The sequence below is a fragment of the Struthio camelus genome, chromosome 11 (genome assembly GCF_040807025.1).
Source record: "Struthio camelus isolate bStrCam1 chromosome 11, bStrCam1.hap1, whole genome shotgun sequence".
Taxonomy (NCBI): Eukaryota; Metazoa; Chordata; class Aves; order Struthioniformes; family Struthionidae; genus Struthio; species Struthio camelus.
Genome location: NC_090952.1, coordinates 15,115,870 through 15,140,178, shown reverse-complemented (window position 1 = coordinate 15,140,178; position 24,309 = coordinate 15,115,870).

Genomic DNA, 24,309 nt, shown 5'->3' with positions numbered 1-24,309 from the left:
CTGTGAGATATGTTTGGGGACGTCTGTAAAAATCTTCTCCAAAGCTTGGTGTGTGTCATGGGGAAAAGGATGGTGGCGGTTGCTTTGAAGAGATCCCTCTTCCTTATTGAATACCTTTATGGAAAATATATTTTCAATGTATTTCCTCTACATCTAAATGAGTAAATAAATATCCAACAACGTATCAAAACACAGAAGGATCTGAGATCTCTTGGCTTTTCTCCTACTATTTTTAATTCCCTTTTATTTCTTGATTAAAAGTTTATTTGGTCTGTCCATTGCTTGTGTTAGATGAATTAAAACTTTTGTGGCATCCTGCAGGTCTGAGTACAATTTATCATTTCCACCTCTTGATAGTGACAGACTCGTGCTCGGGCACGAGAGCCTTGACCATTTGAAAGTGCTAATAGCATGCATTAGCATAGTTGTAAGCTTCCTGTTTACTTTCCTATAGGCTCTATCAGTAACTGTTCTTTTATTTTTGGGTTTATTTTGCTTCATTTTGTGGCCTGCCTGCTAAATCAGTCCTAGCAACAAAACCTAGATTATTATGGCTTTAGACAAAAGCTTCAGTGAAGGTGGTAAATACTGTCCATGTGCCATTGAGCCGCATCTAATCCTTTGCCAAAATTCTTTGTAATTCTTTGTAACCCCTTCCCTAAAATTCTACTTTTCCAAATGAATGGACAACACAGTGGCACTGGCCTTTCCCTCACCAGTTTCTGATTTCGGGTTGTTAGCTCTGTTCTGCACATGTTCCTTCTCCATGCCAGTACAGATTAGCTCTACTGGCAGCTATGTTAATCCAGATGTTTGCCACATCGATAATTCTTAGTCAGTCTGAAAGACCAAGACACATGAGGGGAAGGATACCACATGACCAATAACTGCCTGCTAAAATCCCACTTGCCAGTTACTTCATTTCAGGGGAAGCAGGTAATGTTCAGCAGCCAAGCCCACGGATATTTGCACATGAGAGCTTGTATCGGTTCCCGCATGCCACAACCACCACCTGACCTCCATTCTCTTATCACCATTTTTGTCTGAGTTTCAGCTGTCTGAATTGTGGATGGGATGAACAGAATGAGTGAGAGGCACAGCAGTGGCCTAGCAGTTTGAGCTAAAGCAATCCATGTGCCTTTCCAAGACAGAAAGCAAAAAACCCCACAAAATGAACAAAAAACACAACAGCAAGCAATTAAGGCATCATTTTAGCAGGCGTCCGCAGTCAAAAAGGCAAAAAGGGCATTAGACTGCATGAGGGGATGAAAGAGGTGATATAGAAATATTATAATATCATTACACAGCCAGATGTCCTCATTTTAGATTTTAGGCACTCAGGTTTTTTAAATCTCTTATAAAGACAGCAAAACCAAGTTCTATCAAGAGGCAATAAAAAGTTCATTGTAGGTGGAGGAGTGTGAAGCATCTCCACAGAAGTGTAGGATAACTGGGGGTTTTGTTCTGGTAATAAAAAGCTATATGAGAATACCATTTATAGTGCCATCCATGGTCCACCTATCCTTCTCCTCTCCTAGCACAATGACAAGGTGGAAGAGAGTTTTTTTAAACAAAAGGGAAAGTGCTTCTACTTCTTCCCTCCCCCCCATCTATGCAGTTTATAAATGCCCGCTGCAGAGTATCCACGCAAATAGCCTGATTTTTTCAAAAGTGCTGACATTCGTGTGCAAGAACCACATATACAATTGTTCTGACTCTGTGCAAAATAATATCTTCTAGCCCTCAGGTTTCCAGGCGTAAAGTGATCCTTACCAGGTAGGTCAGGAGAAAATTATACACCACAACAATGTTTGACAGTTTCTTCTAAAGCTTCTGGATTTATAGTTCTACACTTCTCTTCCATTGTGCAAATTGTTCATCGTAGTATCTTAAGAAATAGCCACACAGACTTTGGAAGAAACAATAAGCCTGATATTGATGAACAAGCTCACTGGTGAAATCTTGTGACATCAGGGAGGGCTTAAAGAGGTATTGAAGAGACACATTTTCAAACTAAAATCTTTCAGAGGAACTACATCTCTAATATCTTCTATGCACACTTTGGTCTCTTTAGGTTCTTCTGGACCACAGGATGCTCACTATTCACCTCTTGAGGGAAGAACTGCAGTAAACTGCAGTTTTCAGAGACTGTGGTGTCGCTGGACTGAGGACAAGGAAGAAGAGAATCAGCTCATGCCCTTCTGTGTCAGGTATAGTTCGCTGAGTTTACATGTATACCTAAGAACACTTTGTTTCATATTTCTCATAGCATTTTCCAACAATCAACTACCCTGCAAAACTTCACAGACTTAGATTCATAGCAAGAAAAGAGGTTAGGGAGTAGAAAAGGGAGATGGAGAAGGTGGTTGTGGAGAGAATACAAATTCTAAAGATGGAAATCTTGGAAAAAGACAGGGAAAGACTAATATAAAGTAGATGGTAATTCCCCTCCCATAGGAGAAAAAAGGAAAGTGGAATCATTACCTGTGTTGCTGAGATATAAACATTTTTTTCTTGAGACAAGGGAGCAAAAAAAAAAACCCAATAAATTAAAATCGTACATAATTTGCACTTTTTTTAATCTACAAATAAAAAATCAATGCAGCTCGAATTGAGCCCTCCATTTGCAGTTCAATAATCTATATATTTCTCCTTTTCTTCTGACTCTGAAAGCTAGGTCAATGGAATAGACTTCCTTGAAGAGCAAACAAGGCTTCATCCATTTCCCTTCCTCCCAAATCAGTTATTATGGTTATTCTTTTAATTCCTTTTTCATGTAAGCTTCTTTTTGCATTATTTCTGAATCTTACTATGAATAGATTTTTCAAAAAACGAAATATAATATCTAGAGACTCCATTAATGGAGTCCATTCATTAATGATAAAAAGCATTGAATTAAGACTCTTACAACGCTCAAATTTTCTAACAATAGACAAGATTTTTTCAGTCCTTTTTCTTGATATATTTTTTGGTCTAGAATTTTTTATTTATATAAAAAATTATATCCTTTGCTTTCATTTCATCTTGTTCTTGTTCTGTAACTCTTTTGTGTTCTTCTTATTGAATTTTAATTTTCTCTACATTAAACTTAAAAGAAAATTGCACTTGTTTAACTCCTAGCTCTTCAGAGCTTTAGAGACCAAATTGCCTTGGAAACTAGAGGTTCATATAAGAATAGTGGATTTCTCTTATTTGACAACTAAGCAATCTAATTATGTAGTGAAAGATATAGTTCTGATTGCATCTAAAATTATGATTGGTTAAAATTTCATTTTGCTAGAATATCTTCATAATTAAATATAAAATTATCTGTTGATATTTGTGTTCTGATTTGTTCATCCTTCCATAGATTCAGATAATAAGCTGGAAAGACTCGCAAGAACTTGTTTAAAAATTAATAGAAAATTATATATTGAAAACCAATCCTGAATTTTGCATGGGACATGTTTAAACTGGGTTATAAAATATTACATATTTAATCTCTCAAAGAAAAAGCTCCTGGTTGTTATACCCCGGTTAATGAAATTCAGTATTCAGAGAATATAAAAGCATTTTAAGTATATGTGTCATCAAAAGGGTAATGTAACTCCTTTACACAACATGGACACAATCACCAGTATCAGATTTGTATAGAAATTCAACAGTTGTTCCCCATTGCTTGAGTCAGTACTGTATAGAGGATCCATAAGACTTCCCGAGGCTATTACCAGTGGACTGGAGTGTGCTGAGGGATATCAGTGGTGCATCTAAGAAATCCATTTCCTCTGCTGCTAAGGCAGAGCATGCCACTTGACAGGTGCCATGGTGAGTGAGGCTGTTTTTATGCTGCACACAAAGATGTGATTCCTTCACGTCATCCAGGGAAAAAGACAACACAACCGATAATTCGGCAAATTCAGCTTGGAACATTGGAAGTCAAAAATGATTGTTTCTTATATACAGGAAAGGAATTTGTGTTAAACAGATAAGCAGTTCCTAAACCGCGTTTAATTTTTCTATGGTTCAGTGTCTTGTTTGATGTAATCTAATTTGACCAAACCAGGTGCTCCTTTCAGGGAAATACCTATGATGATTGTGTCACAGGATGAAAAAGGGCCCACACTGTTATAGAACTATTAACCAAGTTATTGACTAGCAACAGTATTCAACATGTTTCAGATGTCAATACAGGAACTGAGCTACTACACTGTGGGTTCACCAGCAAAATATATCCCAATCCCCCTGCTGCATGCACTCACCCAAACTTGGGAGAGGGCTCTCAACCTCAAGGACTTACCTCAGGCAGCGTCCCGACCTGAGGACAGAGCTCTTCCCCTGCAGACCCGCTGCTTCCCAGGAGAACCTAGCTCAAACTCGGAAAGCCCAGGGCTACTTTTATACCCTGAGTCGAATAGAGGTGTGCGCAACTATCTTTCGAGCTGGAAAGACCCTGGTAACAGGTGATGTAAAGGCTCTTGAGAAAGTTCTGACCTTTCAACTCTGCCTTCTCAGCACTGTATCGGTGGGAGGAAGACATTGTGCACCTGCCAGTGAGCACGTAAACCGGGGGTGGGGGGTCATCTAGTTGACCCAGTGATCCAGGTCTCACTGAGGTGCAATGTGCACTTACTACAGACTGCAGTAAGTCAGCAAGAGCAGCTTCTGCCCAAATTTCCCAGTGGCTTTGCATTTTAAGACTTTCCAGGACACTACACTGATTTTAAAGTTTGGTTGGCTCTGCCTGGGCCCACCTCCTCTAAGGTGGAGTTACTACCCAAAGTACACTTGTGCAGTAATAATCATTCTTTATTTATGCTCTCAACATGCAGTTCACCACCTGAGGTGCAGATTATGATAGGGAGTTGAAGCTGGCTCTGAATTAAATTAGAATGTAGAATAAAAACATTTTCTGTTTTGGAAATGCTTTCCTTGTTACTATCTATTCTTAGCCTGTCTGTCTTCCCCCAGTTGTGCCTTTTAAGTGTACGTGTTAAGTTTTATTTTCTTTATTTTTCTGTGTTTCAATGTGATGCTATTAACATTGTAAGTTTTGATTAAGAGGGGAATAGCTTGTGCAAGGGAAAATACCTTGGAAAGTATCACTTTAATTCATACATCTTGCACACTACTGGGGTCCTTTCCAATATCAATTCTATCTAGTTCTTTCTCATAAATATTCACAAAGAGAGCGCCTTATTAGCTCTGAAATCTGACCTCAGAATCCATCAGCCTTACCACCTTGGGGATTTTTATCTTTGTAATCATGAAGAACAGTGTCTTGTTAATGCTGGCTTCCAAATAGTAAGAGACAGTCATTGCAATGAACACCAGAACATATATTTTTTACATTCTTTCATAAGTCTGAGAGCTGAAGGAATTTTACTTGACCTTTCCCAAAGATGTCACCATCAAACAGAAATAAGCATTAAAATTTTCAGCATAAAAGATCTGTTGTTTAGAAAATCTCGAGCAGAGATTTCCAAGTTTTGTTCATGAGGGGATGCTTAAAAAAAAAAAGTAATATTAGAAGGACTATATAACAAAATTCCCGTTAGTGCAAGGCCTCAATTAAATGTAATGTCTCAAACAAGGGCTTCCTTAACAAGCCTTTTCCAAATTCTTTGCAGGTTGTGTGTAACCTCTGGAGCCCTCTGGAAAGCCCTGGCTCAGAGTGTGCAGAAACACAGGTAACTAATATTATTTGGTTTTGCTGTACTGCCTGTCGTTTTCGATGCAGTTGAAGTTGTGGCAATAGCATAGACAAGATGAAATAAACCTCTTAACAAATTTCTTTGCCAATACACTTTTCTGGGTTAAAATTCACAATGGTAAATGATGTGGAAGAACTTAGCTATCAGATAAACCCAATTTGCGTTGTCTGCACGCCAGGTGGAATGGAAATGAGAAACTCCTTGATTCCTGTATGCAAATGAAACCCCTATTTTTCCAATACTCCGATTATGTCTTATTTGTTTTTTTTCATGCATTTATCAATCGGGGGTTTCATATAGCACAGCAATGAAGAAATGTACCACACCAGCCCTAAAGGTAGTGTGCCAAAAACAGCAGCCTTCTATACATCCTGCTTTCCTGACTCCTGCAAGCATGTTAATCACTGACAGATGGAGGATTTATCAGAAAACTTCTAGTGTTCAAATAAACTAGACACAGATGCTGCAAACCCTTAATCATGATTCATGTGTAGTATTTGGTAGCTGGAGAATTCCTTGAGAGGCCAATATCAAGAAAGCAGAATATGCAGTGCCAGCACTGGCACATGAACCTTAATTTCTCTGTGAAAAAAATATAGCAAAATAAATATTAATGAAGAAATGCAATAGTATTATGACAGCTGCAGTAAGCTTTCTCACTTTCACTTAGGTCAGACTGATTATAAGGAGAGCTCTCTTTACATTATTGCATCTCAATTGTAGAAAACACAACCATAAAAAGGGAGATTAAATTAAATGGCAAAAATTTACATTAAGTAAAATTAAAGGGCTAATAAAAATCATGAAAGTGAGCTAGACTTGCTTTTTGTACTTGACTTACCCAGTTGATTGTAGGCATCATGAACGCTCCTGAAAACTGCATCATCTATGCTACTTCAGTAGAGAAGCTTATTTGGGTAAATGCACTGAATGTAAATGTCTCTGAGCTTTTGGGTTTAAATCAGCCATTAGCACTGCCTTTTATTTTATCCGATTAACATTTATACACTCAGAAAGGGAACACTTTCTTAGCCTAGCAATAGGGGTTTGTATTTTCCTTTTCACATCCTCAACTGCAGACAATAACCCCCTAGTGAGAATTGAGAGGTTTTTTTAGTTGATACGTTCTGAAGGAAGAGATTTTGGTGGGAAAAAGTGATTGATGATGGATGACTATTGTTTCTTTCTTGAAATATTGCTGGAACTCTAAAAAGGCAAATAAGTATTAAAGGCTGTCACATGTCCCAAGCAGCAATTTATGTCCTGCGCTAGGTATGTGAGTGAAATGCTATCACACACAAGTGAAGACCACAATGCTATTTTAACTATAAAGTTTATGAGAATTATGTGCTTTAGCTTGAAAAAGCTGTAAACTGTGATGAATAAGCTAATATAGAATAAAGTTTAAAGGAAGTTAATGCACCAGAAAATGAAGTAGGACCTAATTCAGCTTGATGGGTATAAGAACTAATGTGCTACATTCAATGTGAAATATGGACTATCTTGGGAACACAGCTGGATACTCTTTGGACCAGGGTCTTGAACCAGAGCCAGAGAGATTAAGCTAGCCTAACTAATAGTAATGATCCTTTTCTTGTAGAAATAGTCAGTAGAATTACTTTATGCTCTCCCTGGAATAAGGGGTGTCTGCCTTGCTCTAATGCCCTTGGCTGCATGAGAGTTTTAGAGGGGACAAGGAAAGGCCAATGATTCAAAGGCCAGACCCGCTCACTGCTACCGAGTCCCTTTGTAAGTCTCATCAGACCAAGCATCTCAGGCTGTTGCTATGAAACATAGGCAATAATTACCATGCCCCAGTCCCACATTGGCAAAATGGGACTGAAAACATCTCTTTCACAGGAGTATACTCAAATGCATTGAGGAACACATTGCAGATCAGACAGTCAAGGAAGAAATATCAGATGCACAAAGATTTAAAAATACTATTCTCAGTTATCAGTTATCACTGACAAAGCAACATAAGATTATAGTTTTCATAAACTTCCAAATTCTCTTAGGAAGATTGCTGAAAAATTCTCCTCCAGAGTTTCTTATGTGGTGACATCAATAACAAAGCAAAAGTAAAGCTTCAGTTTTCCCTGAAGTTCTTGTAGGTTAAAGTTATAGCTGTATCTCTCCATATCTGATGAATAGAGAATGCAGCAGCGTTCTCAGCTTCCTTAGTTTTTATGGAGACAATGATTCACCCTTAGAGCCACTGGGGGTTGCGTGATAATAGGAGATAAATCTGAGATTCTGTGAACAGTGAGCAGCTTTTAAAATAGAGATTTTTTTTTCCCCAAAGTATTTTCTTCTCAGCAAATGCGGATTTAGATGTTAAGATTGGGGGTTGGTATCTGCATACTGTTTAGAGAGATGTCTTAGAACCGCTTCTTTCTTGTAAATACTCTAATGTAAGTGACAGACCAGAACATGCCTGAATTTTAGCAAGATTTGTATATATCCACACTTTACAAAGTGAGCCCTCTCAATTTACTAGAATCCATGCGAATTTTTGCTTGTTGTTGCCACCATCAGTGGTGAGATCAGCAGTAGAGCATTTCATGCTTCAGAGCGGAGACAGATGCAGCCTCAGTCTAAGCGAAGGGTGAGGAGGCATGGTCATTTCATGGATGTTAAAATGAGCCACACTAGCTGACTCTACTGCATGGGCTTATGTAGTGATATTATGTAGTGATATTATGTAGTGATATGTAGTCCTTACGTTATCCGTCACCACTGTCAACCTTTTCTTTTGTGGGTAGCCTGCACAGTGCTAATTATCTTGGGGCCAAACCTATACAAGTATTTAGGTACCTAAAAACAAAAGTAGCTGTTTACAAAAGTATGCAAGCAATTAGACAACTCCTACTAAAGGTTTTGACTCCTAATTTCCCACTGACTTCTGCTAGTGTCTCTTTTATGAGTTCTCTTTGGGTGCTCTTGTGAATGCTTGCACTTTCAGAGATCTAACTGTGGCCTTCACTTCAGGATATTGGGTGAACCGCTGTTGTCACTGTGCGATGCGAGAATATGGCACATGTATTAGTAATCAACATGCTGCACCATAGACTCTCCATTTACAATCCTTAAGTACTCATGCTAGAGTACATCCATTTTTGTACTCCCCCAGTTACACACTGGAGACTCTAGGCAGGCTTTATGTGATCTCTATTGGCAGCGTCAGCCTGACACTTTCAAAATAGAACAGCTTGAACTTTTCACAGTTGCAAATCAGATTTCTCTATCGGATCACTGATTTTTAAAGGGCAATATTTGCTTTTTTACCTAATTCTGTTACTCTCTGTGTACTGGATATAAACAATCAAAATATCCTGGTTTTACCCTTAGATTTTCATCAGAGTAGAAAATAAACATCCAGGCACTGTTCTCTGACAATGGCTCTCTGGGGAAAAAGAGATACAGGCACTTTTCCCCCCTTTTTCTGCAATAGATCCGCAAGTAATTTGTCCAGGTCGTTTTATACAGTCAGCATAGCTTCTTGACACGTGTTCTCTTTCCCCAGAGCAGGGGACACAATAACTCATTACTACCGTTGGACTCTTCCTTAGTGATTTAGTCAGGTTGCTATCTGACTCCCAGATTAATTCACACAGCCTCCTCACAAACTCTTACTTAATAAAGTGACAGGATTCTGGCGCAGCAGGTTCCTGTTCTCTCGCAGAATAATCATGTGGCCTTCTGCAGCGTGCAGGCTACTGGAAAAGCTGCTGGGTCTGGACAAGCTGTTTGAAAAGTGACTTGGCTGCAAGACAAAGCCGTGCTGGCTGAATCTCCGTGCTATCTTGCAAGGGGATTGCCATGGTAGTGCAGATAGCCTATTAACAACCGGCTCTGTTTGCTTCTGTCTCACTGGGCAGGGAAAATTCTTGTTGAAAGGCAAACGCAAAGGCTTTCAAACGCAAAAAAGGAAAATAAACAACTGAGGTCTTCTAGCACATCCCAAGCCATGGATCATCGGCCAAGAGCATATGTGCGAATCATCACATCATGTTGACAGGTGAGTCATACTGCAGTGCACCTCCACGTAGCAGCCAGCACTTCTCCGTCTTCATGCCCTGGCACCTCAGTTCCATCAGCCCAGGGGACCTCATGCCGCTGTATCACCCACACAGCCATGGTGCCCTTTGCCATTCACTTCCTTTTTCTGGGTGATATGTTTTTATCTTTTGCCTAGTTATCAGTTAGCAACTCAGTAGATATCATTGAATTTTCTGCTCTTTATCAGCAGCCTTCTCCCTCGTGGCTAATTTCTATTTCATAGTAATATACAGAAGGTGGATTTATAGGTAGAAGAGCTAATGAGAAATTTTGAGTTAAGCCTCAGAAAACTAAATTGTGTGGTTGGATTAAAAAAATGCTTTTTGTCTCCTGAATACAAATCTGACAATATTTAAACTTTCACAGCATCTTGGATCAGAGTGTAGAAAGAGTCTGTTTCCTGTAAATACAACTCTTACCCCTGTGAGGCAGAGTCACCTCTGACACTCTCATCTTACTACTGTAATAACCCTGACAAAATGATCTCTACAGTTTTGTGCAGTTGTAATTATGTCTGAGAGAAGGCAAATTGGAAAGCTTTTGTTTTCCACAAAATAAACAAACTAAGCTTTCAACTGTGAGGGGACTGTGACTGGTGATAACATCAACAGAAGGCAGGACTTGAGCCTATTTTGTAGCTGATTTGAATAATTTTTAGTAATTAGGAGTGGTCAGGTGGGCTTACTTATTTTTCTTGCAGAACATTTGAAATTTTCAATAAAAAGAGGGAAAAAAAGAAAGGTAGGGCTGATAAGTGGCAGAGACTGTTTCTGAGAGGGCCGCGGTGCCTGCAGCGAGGGGGCCTCAGGTGCCCGTCCCCTGGAGTCAGCCCATCGGTCAGAGCCCTTGCGGAGAGCAGCCTCTGTCTTGGTGCAGGAGGATGGTGCACGGTCTCATTACCGGGACTTCATTACATCATGGGAGATGAAGCCAGTTAACAGCACTGGGGAAAGCAAGATGCCTGAAAAAATGCTCTTGTGAGGCTCCTGAGAATATTTCACATGTTGCAGCCTTTGACAGCGTCTTCATATTTGCCCAGAATATAAAGGTAGATTCTTAGGTGAGGTGTTCAAACGATAGCTTCCTTGGAACCGTGTGACAAGCCCTGATAGACATGAATGCTCTGCTGCAAACTCACAGGATTTTTTTTTTTTACTCCTCTCTTACAGAGAATGTGCACAGGGGAGTGGTCTGTAGTTTGGAAGTGGCCATTCCAGCAGGAAAATATCCCCTTCTGCAGTTCAGCAACATATCTCAGGGAATCCTTTTAGCAGCTGTAAAGAGCAGGTGGGAACCTGAGAGTTCTTTTCTAACTGTTAAATTAATTGTTTCTATTGTGTAATGACGGACAGGCATGGTCGGGGATCAGGTGTCCAATCTGCTGAATATCTACACATATATAACAAAAACATTACTTTAAATAAGTTCTAGTTGAATAAGGCATAAGAAATAGAGCAAATAACAACCTTGAATGTGAGGTAATAGCATGATATTTGTAGTTAAAGAGCATGATTTTGTAGTTAATGGACATTTCAGTTCCCTGGTTGATCCAAAAAATTATGGGAAAAATGCATTGAAAGTCCCACCTCCAAAAATATTTGTCTCAAAAAAAAAATTATTCTGTTTGGGTTATTTTTTAACTCTGATAATTAAAAAGAGTTTAATTTTCTAATTGAAACAATTTCAAAACTAACAGTTGAAATGTTCTATTTATAACATATTAATATAAAATGATTGCAAATTATCCCATGACACCCTTTCTTTGGCTATTATTGTTTTAACAGTAATTTTTATCAAATATTTTTGTAGGCAGCATGGTATAAAATATTAAACACTTTCCTAAATGATGCCTTCTTTTCCACGTGCTTGTTGCAGGAGGAATAGCAAACAATACTCAGTAATATGAGCCAGCCAAAAGATTTATCTTTTGTCCTTCCTACATTTACCACGTGGTGTCACTTCCTACATTTTAAGGATGTCTCTGACGATGAATTAGGAAACAACACATCTGTAGCGTTAGAATAGAAGAGGAAATCGATGTAAAACAATAAAGGCTTTAGTGAAAATTTAATTTGTATGATTCATGCTTTAATTATAGTAAAAGTAGATTAGAGGGGGGCGAGGGGGTGGCATTGGGATTGCTTGCTCTGCAGGCCTCTGCAATCTGGAGCCTACAGAGAGTCAGTTTTTGAGCTAGAGCAGGGAGGAAAATAAAAATACAGTCAAACGTAAAAGATTATTCATAAAATCTCTTTATAGTTATCCTCAGTATTTTCCTGAACTCTGATTCTGCAAAAATTTTTGTTCAGATTTAGATTCATACTTAGCTTTGCTGCCCCAAATTGCTATCCTGATTTCAGTGGTTCAGGTATATCTAAATAACCTCGGGTATATGCTATTCAGAGACAGAAGCCTAGGTTTGTCTGGCTGGATAGAGCACAGAACACACTGGGTAGCGTAACAAGCTCTGCAAAATGTTCATACTTCATTTGTATTGCATATGAAATTTAATTTCCTAGGGCTGATGTTGGAGGTACTGGTGGCTGCAAGCAGAGGTAATTTTTTGTCTACGAAGACCTACATAGGCAAATATTGTGATCTGTGGCAGGACAAAGTGCATTCTCGAGTCAGCTGGAAAACGCAGTTTCTGTTCTATGTGAATTCTTTTGCCCCATTCCTTACAATAAAATCAGAGTTCCTTCTTGAAATGCTTACCATCACTGATAATATCCACTGTATGCTCCTTACGCCCTCTCCTTGTCATTTTTTTAGAGGTAGCTGGATAGAGCAACTGCTAATATATCTGCTATATTGCATTTATTTTAGAAACATGTCAGTGAAATGCGTGTAGCAGTTCAAGCAGGAGTCAAGATTTGTGAGGAGCTGCGTTCCAGGGAGGGTTTCACACTGCAGATTTAATCCTGCTCCCGTATAAGTTCTTTTCCAGGTGGGTGTACTTTCCATGCTGTAATGCTGTGTCATTCTGCCAGGAAGCTGAAAAGAACCTAGGGTCTGGGAAGGCAATGGAGCCCTGGAGGATTAGGACCAAGATCTTGACCATGATTGAAAATCTACAGGAAGCCAGTGGGAAGAACATAGTGCATCTTTCAAATTATATTAACATTCAATTTCTGCCTTCCTGTTCTTTCAGGTGAGAGTGTCATTCTTCATACGGATTTGCTTCAGTAGCAGGATTTCATCTAAATCTGTATTAGGCCACACGTGGAGTCTCACCTTCTATCAAACCTTTACTTAGCTTCTCCACATACTTAGAAAGTATGACATTGGTCAGTAGTTGTCTAGAGCCAAAGCAGGTGAGTTAGGTTTGTTCCATGCTGGCTGGTTGATGCAAGAAGTTATTCTGTATCATTTCTGATCACAGGTCATAGCATTACTCTGCTTTCTTGGGATACAGATGCTGTGATGGGGAGCCCTTTCACTAATATTTGCACTAACACAGCAGAAAACACAGCATTATCTATTGTTTAGAATAGTATTTCTTGAACTTCAGTGAGCATGACCCATTTGTGGGCTCTTGTCTCTTCTCATAACTCTCCTCTCCTCTCCTCCTTTCCAGCTCTGAAACCTCCTGCAGGTGTGTACTTCCTTTTATTCCTGGCAGCAACTCAGTTCATCTAGGGCAGAGGGATGAGAATGAACTAAAATTACTGAGTCCAGTTGTAGAAGAACTGAGCTGTGCCAAGCAAGTCAAAGCTAGTGGGACTTCGTGAACCATTTGTGAAGTCTTCTGTGACCTCTAAAGTATTGCAAGCTGCAGCTGGAGAAACACTGTCTAGTAACTAGGCCCTGGTCATACTATCGTTTACTCCAGAAACTCAGTTAAGTTGTACTTGTTAAAACCAATATAAGTAAGTTCAGACTTGGGCCCTAGGCCAAAAATTCCTATTTAACACATTTTTAAGATAAAATGCTAGTAAATGTCACTAAAATGTTACACTGAAATGTCACCTGTTCTTTCGTTGCCATCACCATTTTGTATCAGGTTGTGTTGACTTTCGTATCTCAGCAGCAACGCAGATGCCATTGTCATTTGTCTCTGAGAGAAAAGAAAAAAACAGATAAAAACAAGTCAGACAAAAAGGTTCACTGCATAAAATAGGGTAAAAATTTGACCAGAAAATACACATTTTTAAAAGGAATGTTTACATTTGTTTGGAGGAAGCTGATCTTTGTTGCATGGGCACGTGTTTTTCCTAATCTGCAAGAAAACAGAACAATGACTGGTGCTAGAAGGAAGATCTAACATGTCACAGTATTTACCTATAATTTACATATAGTGTTTTTTTCTCATTAATTGTTTATTTTTCTTGCTTCTGGTTTGCAACCTGCAGTTCATTTCATTTCATTTTTTTCATATGTGGACAGATGAGACAGAATTTGAGGCATTTAGTCATTTTCAGGTAAGGTACTATTTCCTTGCATTAGAGGCATTTTATGGAAATAACTTGAGAATATTAAGAAGTAAAACAGTTGCAGATAGTTTAGGGAGATAAATGAGAATACAAGAGGAACGAGTTCTGTTTATTTCTTCAGTAGTTTATCCCTGGTTTTTGTAGTCAAGTGAATTGTTTAAGCTGTATTGTGTTTCTCCTAAAATTACTTAGGTGTTATTATGAATTAAAAGTGACTATATTTAAGTGCATGTTAAAAATCTGTTTATGTGCACATATTTACATGTGTTAATATGTGCACATATTTACAAAAAAATGCAAAAGTACATTATTTTATCAAGAAAATTAAATCAATATGCAATATGCACCAGAAGAATTGCCTTGCTGAAGCAGATTAAAATTTCTTCTACTAAAAAAACAAATTCAGACACCCAAATCTTTCAATTTTGTGTCTCAGCACTTTGCTCAGCTTATTCCTGAAATATGAACAGCTGGAGAAATTACTTCAACAGTGTTTTTGAGGTAAGAACTGGAATTCATCGTAACTGGTCACAGGTGACTGTTGAGCTCCCTTCTATCTATATCCCTCTATAGTTTCTTTCTGTACACTAGTATCATAAGCTCTTTTTGGGGCATGAAGTAGGTTTTATTCTCTGATTGAAACGTATTCCCCACTGCAGGTTTCTAATCTGTGGCTAGAGCTGCTGTTGTGATACTGCACTGTACACAGTAAAATATTTTACCATCATATAAGCCAGAGCCATGCTTTTCCTCATTTAGCCAACACTACCCAGTCATCAGTAGCCAGCTCCCCAGATCCATGGAAGCAGAAACATTTCTGGAGTAGCTTTCTCTGCTAATGTGATGGTTAGAAGACAAAGACAGGTAGATAGAAAGCATTAATACTGCTGAGGGAGAGACCAAAAGATATACCCAGCTGAACAGACCTCAAAACTTAAGGTAATGACTTAGGAGGTAATGCCACATCATCCCTCAAGCTACCCATATGCAGAAGGAGTAAAAGTAAAGAAAGTTTCTTGTGGATTTGGTAATTTGCAAGGTGTTAACATTCCTCCTAACCCAGGAGAAAGCAACTGAATTTCAATAAGAATAAATATGAAGATATTAAAAGAAAGAAAAAACAGATATGACCAGCTCATCAAAGTATTTATTCTGAAAGAAGCCTGCAGGCCTGTATGTACATAAAATTTCGTGAGACATATTAATAAACTGTTTTCCTTTGATATTTTAGCCTAATTGGTTGCAAATTTTTCAGGCTGCGCAGTCCAGCATTATGCTCCATGGGAGTCACACTCTGAGATTCTAAATGCTAAAAAAAAAGCAACAGGCAACATCTTCCAACGATCAAACTCACCATGAGCAATCACTATAAGATAGCAGCTCAGTCACATTTTATCTCCACAGAATATTGCTGTGATACAATCTAAATACTACTGCTGTTAAACTAAGAGGAGGGAAATGCCCTTCCTCTGGTATTGAGGCAGCCGAAACAATTTTCAGTCTTGTTCATCAGTGACCCTGAAACCAGGGACCCTGATGCAATCAAAACTGTGCAGCTGGGAGTGCATGATTAAAAAGAAGCAAAGCAGTCGACACAGTATGATGACAGTGAGGGTAGAAAGTGCCAATAGGGACAGCCGCAGGCACTCTTGTTGCTTGATTCAGTTCTTCTAACTGTGAGCTGCTTTGTTAAAGTAGTATTTCAGTTTAAAAAACCACGTCAGATAAAGTCAACCCAGATAAAAAAAGAAATACTGTAGACAATTGACTGGAAAAGATGCGTGTGTGCGTGTGCATGTATGTGTGTGCATGTGTTCCATGCTGGTGTTGAAACTATAGTGATAAATTTTAAGTTAGAGTTTTGGTGTAGGTGGATTTGCAGCTTAAACATTGTAGTATAGTGAGAGAATTTAGGACTGAAAACTTAGTTCATCCTAAAGAAATAACTGAATAATAAAAACACGATAAATGTGAATGGGTTGATTTTGAATTTGAACAGTGGCTGCCACAGAGTAGCAATGAGCCATTAAGATGATTAAGGGATCCACCAGGCATAGGAGGAGAGGCTGAGAGGGCTGGAATTATTTAGCCTGGAGAAGAGAAGGCTCAGGGGGATCTTATCAATGTGTATAAATATCTGATGGGGGAAAATGAAGAAGACAGAGCCAGACTCTTCTCATTGACACCCAATGACAGGACAAGAGGCAATGGACACAAATTGAAATATGGGAAATTCCATTTAAACATAACAAAAAGCTCTTCTACTATGAGGGTGGTCAAACACTGGAACAGGTTGTCCAGAGAGGCTCCATCCTTGGAGATATTTAAAACCTGACTAGACATGGCCCTGAGCAACCTGCTCTAGCTGACCCTGCTGGAGCAGGAGGTTGGGCTAGACCATCTCCAGAGGGTCCCTCCAACCTTAGCCATTCTATGATTTTGTGAGCTGACCAATTTGCTTAACAACAGTCAGCTTTGCAGCATTATTTAGCTGATGATGCAAGTTTTGTTTCCTGCAGGTGCCTTTGCATAAGTTGCCTTATAAGCAGAGAAACTACTCATAAAACCTTATAGCTGCAGCACCAGCTTCTTCAGATCCTTCCTGCAGGAGCCCCTCTGTGGCGATGCTATCAAAAAACTGGAAGAGCAAGGCAGTTATCGCTTCCTCTCAGGTGATGCCACCTGGAAGTTGTAGCTGAGTTGCCTCTGATTCCATTTTTTATTTTAGGCCAGTTTCAAATTGTATTGTTTTCTAAGAAAAATATACTCTTTATTTAAAAAAAAAGTTTTTAGAAAACTTAATTTTCCATTGAAAATATTTTTGATGGATAATTTTTAGCCTGACATTAGTATGATTTTCTGCATTCTGCACTGTATTTACCTATTTTCTCTCACCTTGCAGATAAAGTCTGAGCTGTAACTATCCAATGTCTGGCATAAAGTGCCCAGCACACCCTACCTGCTTTCACAGAGTGAATTAATAGCAGTAATAGTAGTAGTATTAGTAAAATCAATGTTTAAAAGGTAAGTTTTCCAAAGTACCAACATTTGCTAACTAGAGCTTTTGTAAGTTGCTTTACTTGTTCTATCTACTGTATTTTTGCATATCCCTCTGTGTTTAATGTAGGTTCCACGGAATATAAATGTGAATATTCATTTCTAACTTCCTATAAAGACCATCTGTATAATTTGATTTGTGAGAGAACTTAGTAATAGGAGCAAGCTGTAATGTCTTCATTCTTCTAATTCGTGAAAGGGAGGAAACAGCCCCTCTCATTCCTACAGTTCCCAGCCTGGAAGAAGGCACTGGGCTTTTTGGAAGTTCTCATTTGGTATTATCCTGACTAACTTCTCTCCCTATAGACAACAGGAAAACTTTAATTGACTCTGGAAACAAACAAAGTTAGGCCTACACCAGCTGAGGCTTAAAATGGCTTCCTCAAGTTAAATCTTAACCCATTCCTTGTGTCTGATAGATAGGGCTTTGACTGAAAGCCCCTACCATTATCTTCAGCATTGTGGAAAGGCTGAAAGTCCCTAGTGTACCCTCCCTGTACCTCCCTGTTTTTCCTGCAATGTTTCTCGGTTTCCTTATGCATTAGTGTAACTATCACTTGACTTCAGGGCAATGAAAGGTGACCTTGCCCCATTCTGTTAAGAAAATCCACATGAACCAGCTGAAGACACACTTCGCAGTCCTTACAAGTCAGTCATTCCCTGCTTACACACAGAGACAAGAGGAAAGTGGGAGATTGTGAAGCAAAGACTGTTAACTTGGATCAGTGTAACATTAGAGTATGATGAGTGCATCGCTCTACTTCCATATGTAATACTAAGTAAAGAGTATAGCTCATCTTCACAGCCACCTGCAGGGATGGGTGGTAGGAAAGAGCTAGTAAACAAAAAGAAAGCAGTAAGAAAACTGTGCTTTAAAGTATAGCCAATAAATGAACTGTACTGTTCCAAAGAGACACAGATACAGAAAGCATATTTTAAAATCACGATGCTCTACCTTTACTTTTTTCTTAAAAAAACTGGCATTACTTTAAAAGTACTTTATTTGCTGAATTCAACACTGTCTACTTGCTTCTAGGGATCTGCAATAATCTATTCAGAAACACCATATGCTAAAATACATACTAAAGACTAACAACTTGATATTTCTATTACATATTTGACTTTTACAGATGTCCACAACATCACAGCAGTCTGGGATGAAATTCAACCTTATTGATCAACTCTCTTTAAGTCCTTTTTTAACTGAGACTTGAATGGCTCTCAAAGTTTTTCTAGGCTTCCTAAAGAAGGATGAATTCTACTGGTAGTGATTAAAAATCAGCAGGGCTATGAAATTTCCATGTGTACTTTGCCAATGCAAGGCAAGTGTTATAGCGAAATTCTTTGGGGTTTTCAAATCTGTTAGCACAATGTAATAGGGATACCTGATCAATTGTACTCTACTACATAGTTATGAAAGCAGCACCATTCTCATCAATTTGTTAAAAGACGTTGTAGTTTAGTAGTCTACTGGAGAAGTCCTGAGTACCATAGAAAATTAAATGTCGTATTTGTATGTGAATCAATGCTTACAACATCACTGTCACTGGTATTAAGTACTGACTAATGTGGATAAGAAAACTGATGGCCCAAGGTAGCTGAACACCTGAGATTAGGACACGTGCTATCCATTCTATCTCAGAAATGTATAGCACACTTAAATCAGACTTAAAGTTCCCTTAAGGGACAGCACAGAAGCACTCATTAGCATGAACTCTCCATTTCCAGTAGGCTTTCTGTGACAGGCATCTGTGGCTGTGAATATCAACAACATTCAAATGTAATTTCAGTTGTATTACCCAGTTAGGTTCCAGAGTGAGCTCTGCAGAGCACCTTGAATCACTTCTGGTGGAAGGAGCTCTAGGAATATGAAGGGCTGTCTGTTTGTGAGAAGGGGAATGAATAAAGAAGCAGGAGCCTAGATACTTTCTACTACTTTTATAACTAGTGAAGTCCATGGACACTTGTTTTCTGTATTTGTTTGACTGATTTTCTTTATACTAGGAAAATATTGTACTTGGAGATTTTAAAATGCTGAGAAGGAAACAAGCCGAGCATCCAGGAGACTAGAATTAGTCTCTGGGCACTACTATTTCATCCTCTAGGAGATCTATGCTTGGCTGACATCTGCAGGATTTAAATAGTGCAGGTTTCAATCTCTGATTAAAGAATAAAGTGGATGGATTTGTGTCCTGGCACAGGAACATGTGTTTTCCATTTCTCTGTTGTCCTCCCCCAAGAATATGATGGACATGAATCCTAATGACCCACAGGAAATGAGATCAATGCTGCTAAGTGATTATAAAGTTGTTTTGGACAGAATGCAATGTTTGCACTTCTAAGTAATGACAGCTTTGATATTAAGGCTAGATTATTAAACTAAGACTGTGGAAGGTTCTTGAACATAGTAGGAGCTGATTTCATTTCTATCCCCAGGAGTTTGACTAACCTATGGCTTTTGGAGCACATATCGCTCCGAAACAGCTGAACTGTGGCTCTCAGACCACTTCTGGTGGCACAGCTATTCCTGTGGAGGTTACCGGCCACTTGAATGTCCATGGAAGACAGCAAGCAGAGAGGCCACAGGTGGCAGTGGGGCCACTGCTGGAGCCTGGAAGCCAGCTGACAGCACACCCGTCAGCTCCTGTTCAGATGTGGGAGCCCTGGGGAGAGACAGACACCACGAGCCTATGAATTTTCCAAGAGCTCACTCATCCTTCAGGTATGTGATGTGTCCAGTGATATTCAGCTATATCAAGCATGCAGTCCCTAGCATAAAGATTATTGGACATCTTTGCATTAAGTAACTGCTTAAGGGCCTGTGTATTTTGTGATATAGTCTCTTCTGTGGTAGCCATGTAGCCTGAGTTCAGAGAAACTGTAGGATATGTCATCCTCCCTAAGAATTTTGCACAATACGCAGTTCTCTGGCTGATAACAGTTTTTACATCTGCCTCTGATTGTATCTAATGGACTGGAATTTGTAGGTGATAGGACCTGCTTACACACAGATTCCACTCGAATTCCCTTGAAAAGGGAGAAGAGTTTTGTTCCATCAAGCAGAAGCTTTAAGACCAAAGACCTAATCTACTTGTAAATGATTTATCTAATGAAAATAGAGCTTAGTTTAGATGGCAAATCCCTCTGTAGTAAAGAAAGTGGCTAATCTATAGAATTGAGCAGAAGGCACTGAATGAGCTGGACCTTGAACCTGACTGTTTTGTTTCTTGTTTTTAATAATTTTTGTTTTCCAATAAAATCACTGTGTTAGAGAGAAAAGAATTGGACAAGGATCTCACTGCTTGCCCTGGGTGGTTTATAATAATCTAAAGGGTTTTCATGAAGAGGATCTTTTCTTAAAGGGCTCACTTGCCAGTGGGACTCAGTATGATGTAAGATACATGCACTGACAAGAATGGCTCAGTGGCAAGCCTTTGGTTGTGTTACCACTTTTATTTCACATGGTGAATAAATTTTTAATAAGAGCAGGGACTACAGATTCTGCCTAGTGCTAGTGGTTCATCATGGAGATGTGGTTTTTGCTGCATTTTGATGTGGGCAAAGATATGTCCCTGATCTTTCCAGGGACACTGACTATTGCTCCTTGTTTTTATCAAATTTAACCTGTTTTTTTCCGGTTAATTCTTACTGAGAAATCTGGACCGAGGAAACTGAATACTTCTTCCTTACACAGATATTTAAAAAATATGTATTTGATACGTAGATATTTTTACCAGCTCCTCCTTCTCGGCATGTAACAAGTTGCTTTAAAAAAAAAAAAAAAGATTTGGATGACTAGGGACCAGGGATTTTGATTAAAGTTTTGCTTTAGCTTATGATTCTTTCCTCCCTGATTATACCAAAGTAGAACCCTGTGAAAGAGGATCAATTTTATATCTGATCCAATAACTTTTATGCAACTACCAGGTTAATGATGAGGATAACATTTTACTGACTTGGACAGAACGTTAAAACCTTGTTACAGGTGTAACAGCATTTCAGACAGAAAAAGTAGGAGGCCTCTAGTTATATTTAGGCACTTAACCACGACCTCAGGACAAAAAGGCACATCTACAAGACAGTATTTAAGAGTGTGCTCAACTTCAGTCATGTTCTTGAAATCATACTGACACCAGAGCCTTCCTGGAGAAGAGGCTAATAATTGCTTCATTTTCAAAAGTTGCAGGGAGGAGAAGTTACTTCACTTTTACTATCCTTTTTGATTCAAGCTAGAGTTGGACTTGTAATTTCAGATACTTAACTTTCATCTTTTAACACCAAAGAATGGCCATTATACCTACAAAACTGAAATGGCTTCTTTAACGTCTGTGCACAATAGCATGAAGGTTTTTTTTTTTTTTATTACCTATTGTACCAGAATGAGTAACCTCTTCAGTGATCGAGGACAATTATATATTGTTTAATTTTCATCCAAAAAAGTGAGAAGTAGAATTATATTTGATAATGGCTGTACCTGGAAGATATTGTGGAAGGTAGCTTAATTCAATTTATCATTAGAGCAGCGAAGCTATAATGAAATGTTGGGGAAACTGAATTTGCCAATTTTGGTTACGTGCAGTTTAATTATAATTGATTTAGTGCTAATGCTGTATATCTCATGCAGAAGGCTGACTGGATAAAGGATATCTTAAAATACACTGAGGCTTTTCTTCTCTCCCTGCCTTTATATGGCATGTAGTATACATCTAAATGCAGATACTTTGATTATTATAGCTGTGCCGTTGAGTGTTGTCCAAGTACCACATGAAATATTGTCATATGTCTACAGAGCTCTTCCCTCCCTCTCTACCTCAGATCTGACTGTCAAAACTGGCCAAGTAATTGAGACAATTAAGGTGCCCCCGAGAAGTAATTTTCCTATATAATTTCTCTATATGTTTAAGAAAAAGGATGATTGACTCACAAAGACAGGTTCCCTGTGGTGTAATGAGAAAAAGCATACTGGAAACAAACAGATCAGCATTAATCTCTTGCACTTAAATAGTCACTAAAATAATTTAAGCCCAAACTCTTCCTTCTGCACCAGTAACTTTAAGTATAAGTAGTCAAATAAATGAGGATCAATTCTGTTCATGGGATCCTTTGGTGTATTAGGATCCTGGTAACGACTCCCAGTTGCTGACGTGAAGAAGATAAATGTGACAGACGTTTCCCCATGCCCCACTGACTCACTATTCATCTAGCTAAGTACACAGAAGGTCCTCAGAGCACCACTGCAGTCATTAGTGAATACATCCTCCCAGCTCCCCTATGGCGAAGCTGTTTATTCCCACTTTCACAGATGAAGAACTGATCTGGAGTCATGGACTGTCTTACTCCTGTTGTCGGGGCAATTTACGGGGAGGGTTGGGATGCTTACTCATGCCATCTAACCACAAGGCCATCGGGGCAGGACCATGTCTACCACCAAACTGCCAGCAGTTGGAACAGTTCACAGAACTGTTGACAGCAAGCACCCAAGGTTCCTTAGAGATGTCACGGTCAGGCCCAGAACTTTTATTTTTCCTCTCCCTGTACCTCCAGCCGATTATAAACTATCAAATGGAAGTAAAGATTCTGACTTCATTTTGTAAAGAAAATTTGGAAGAACAAGATACAGCATTATTATTGTTACTGTATACATGAAGAGGGACTCTAGCTGCTGAATATTTTAAGACACCGGTATACTAAAACGGCCCTGTCTAGGCTCTAGACTTCAAAATATAAATTGAGGACTAAGGAGTTAATATTTCCCTCAGGCAACTGAGGTGCACCATTCACTTGAGTTTCCAAAGAATGCATGTATTTAAAAGGATAAATATGAATCAATTGTACAGGAATAGGTACAGTCATGAGAAAAATATTTATGCCACATCTACTTCCCTAGGCAAGACCATACTCTTTCCCACCTCCAGACCTAAACTGTATGTTTCTACAGATTCACACATTTATACAGTTTCATTCCTGAGGAAAAAGGAGCAGCATTTGCTTTAAATTCGTCTCCTTCCAGCCCAGAAATGTTTTTTACATTTTCCTTGCAATGGCTTTTGTATCACTGAATTCCCTGAAATGAAATAAACTCTTACTTAAAACAAATAGCCCTATATAAAAAGTCAGTCTTTAAAGTCAAAATATGGTACTATTTTCTGCAGTTGGAGATAGGTTGGAAAGAATCAGTAAAACAGAAATCAAGCTTTGAGGTGACTGTTAATTGCTGAGTCTCTACCCAGATGTAATTTGCTTTCTATATACTCTAAATATTAGATCTGTGCAGACTAAAGATTTAATGAACAGTTTACTGTTGCTTTGCACCTTGCATACTCATTTACATTCGGCAAAGTGTATGAATATAGAGTTTACACTCTTCCGGCTGAATGAGGCAGTCTTTTACCTTCACTTTGCATTCTCCTTGGTTGACTAACAGCACATATCAGAAGGCAGTTTAAAATCCAGCACTACAGCACATTTATTATCTTCTAATAGGCAAGCAGAGCAGATAGTGGCTACTTCTTTCACCTGTTTTTCACCCAGAAAATGTGCATCTCTGGGTCTGCTGTGTGATGTGGAACACCAATTTATTGCACCAGCATAGGAGGCAAAACTGTCTCTTGACAGCCAAAGAACATGCTGTGTTGTAGCTAGAGAAGGAGAGTTAGATTCGGCCTTAGCCAGCCGAGATTATACCTAAGTCTTTGTCCATCATGCTTCTTAGATGCATGTGAAGGTCTAGACTCATCTGGTAGAAACTATGAGGCCCAAACCAGCTGAACTGGGCCCTTCCAGTCTCTACCAGCCCTCAAGCACTCAAGGGGCCAAGAGGTCAACCCCATCTTCCCTGGTGGCTTTGGCTGCAGAATTCCTTCCAACCATCTGCATACATCTACTCACTTCCAGAAATCCTCAGGGATTTTCTCAGTTCAGTCCTGGAGGAAGTGAAGGAATATTTATTTCTCCTTTGTACTTTCCTTTGCAGCACTCTTCCCTTCTCACGCACCTGCTTCTCATTCACTTGCTGCCTCTGGCTTGTGCGGGCTGCAAATATGTAAGGGAAAAGAAATGCGGCTGTC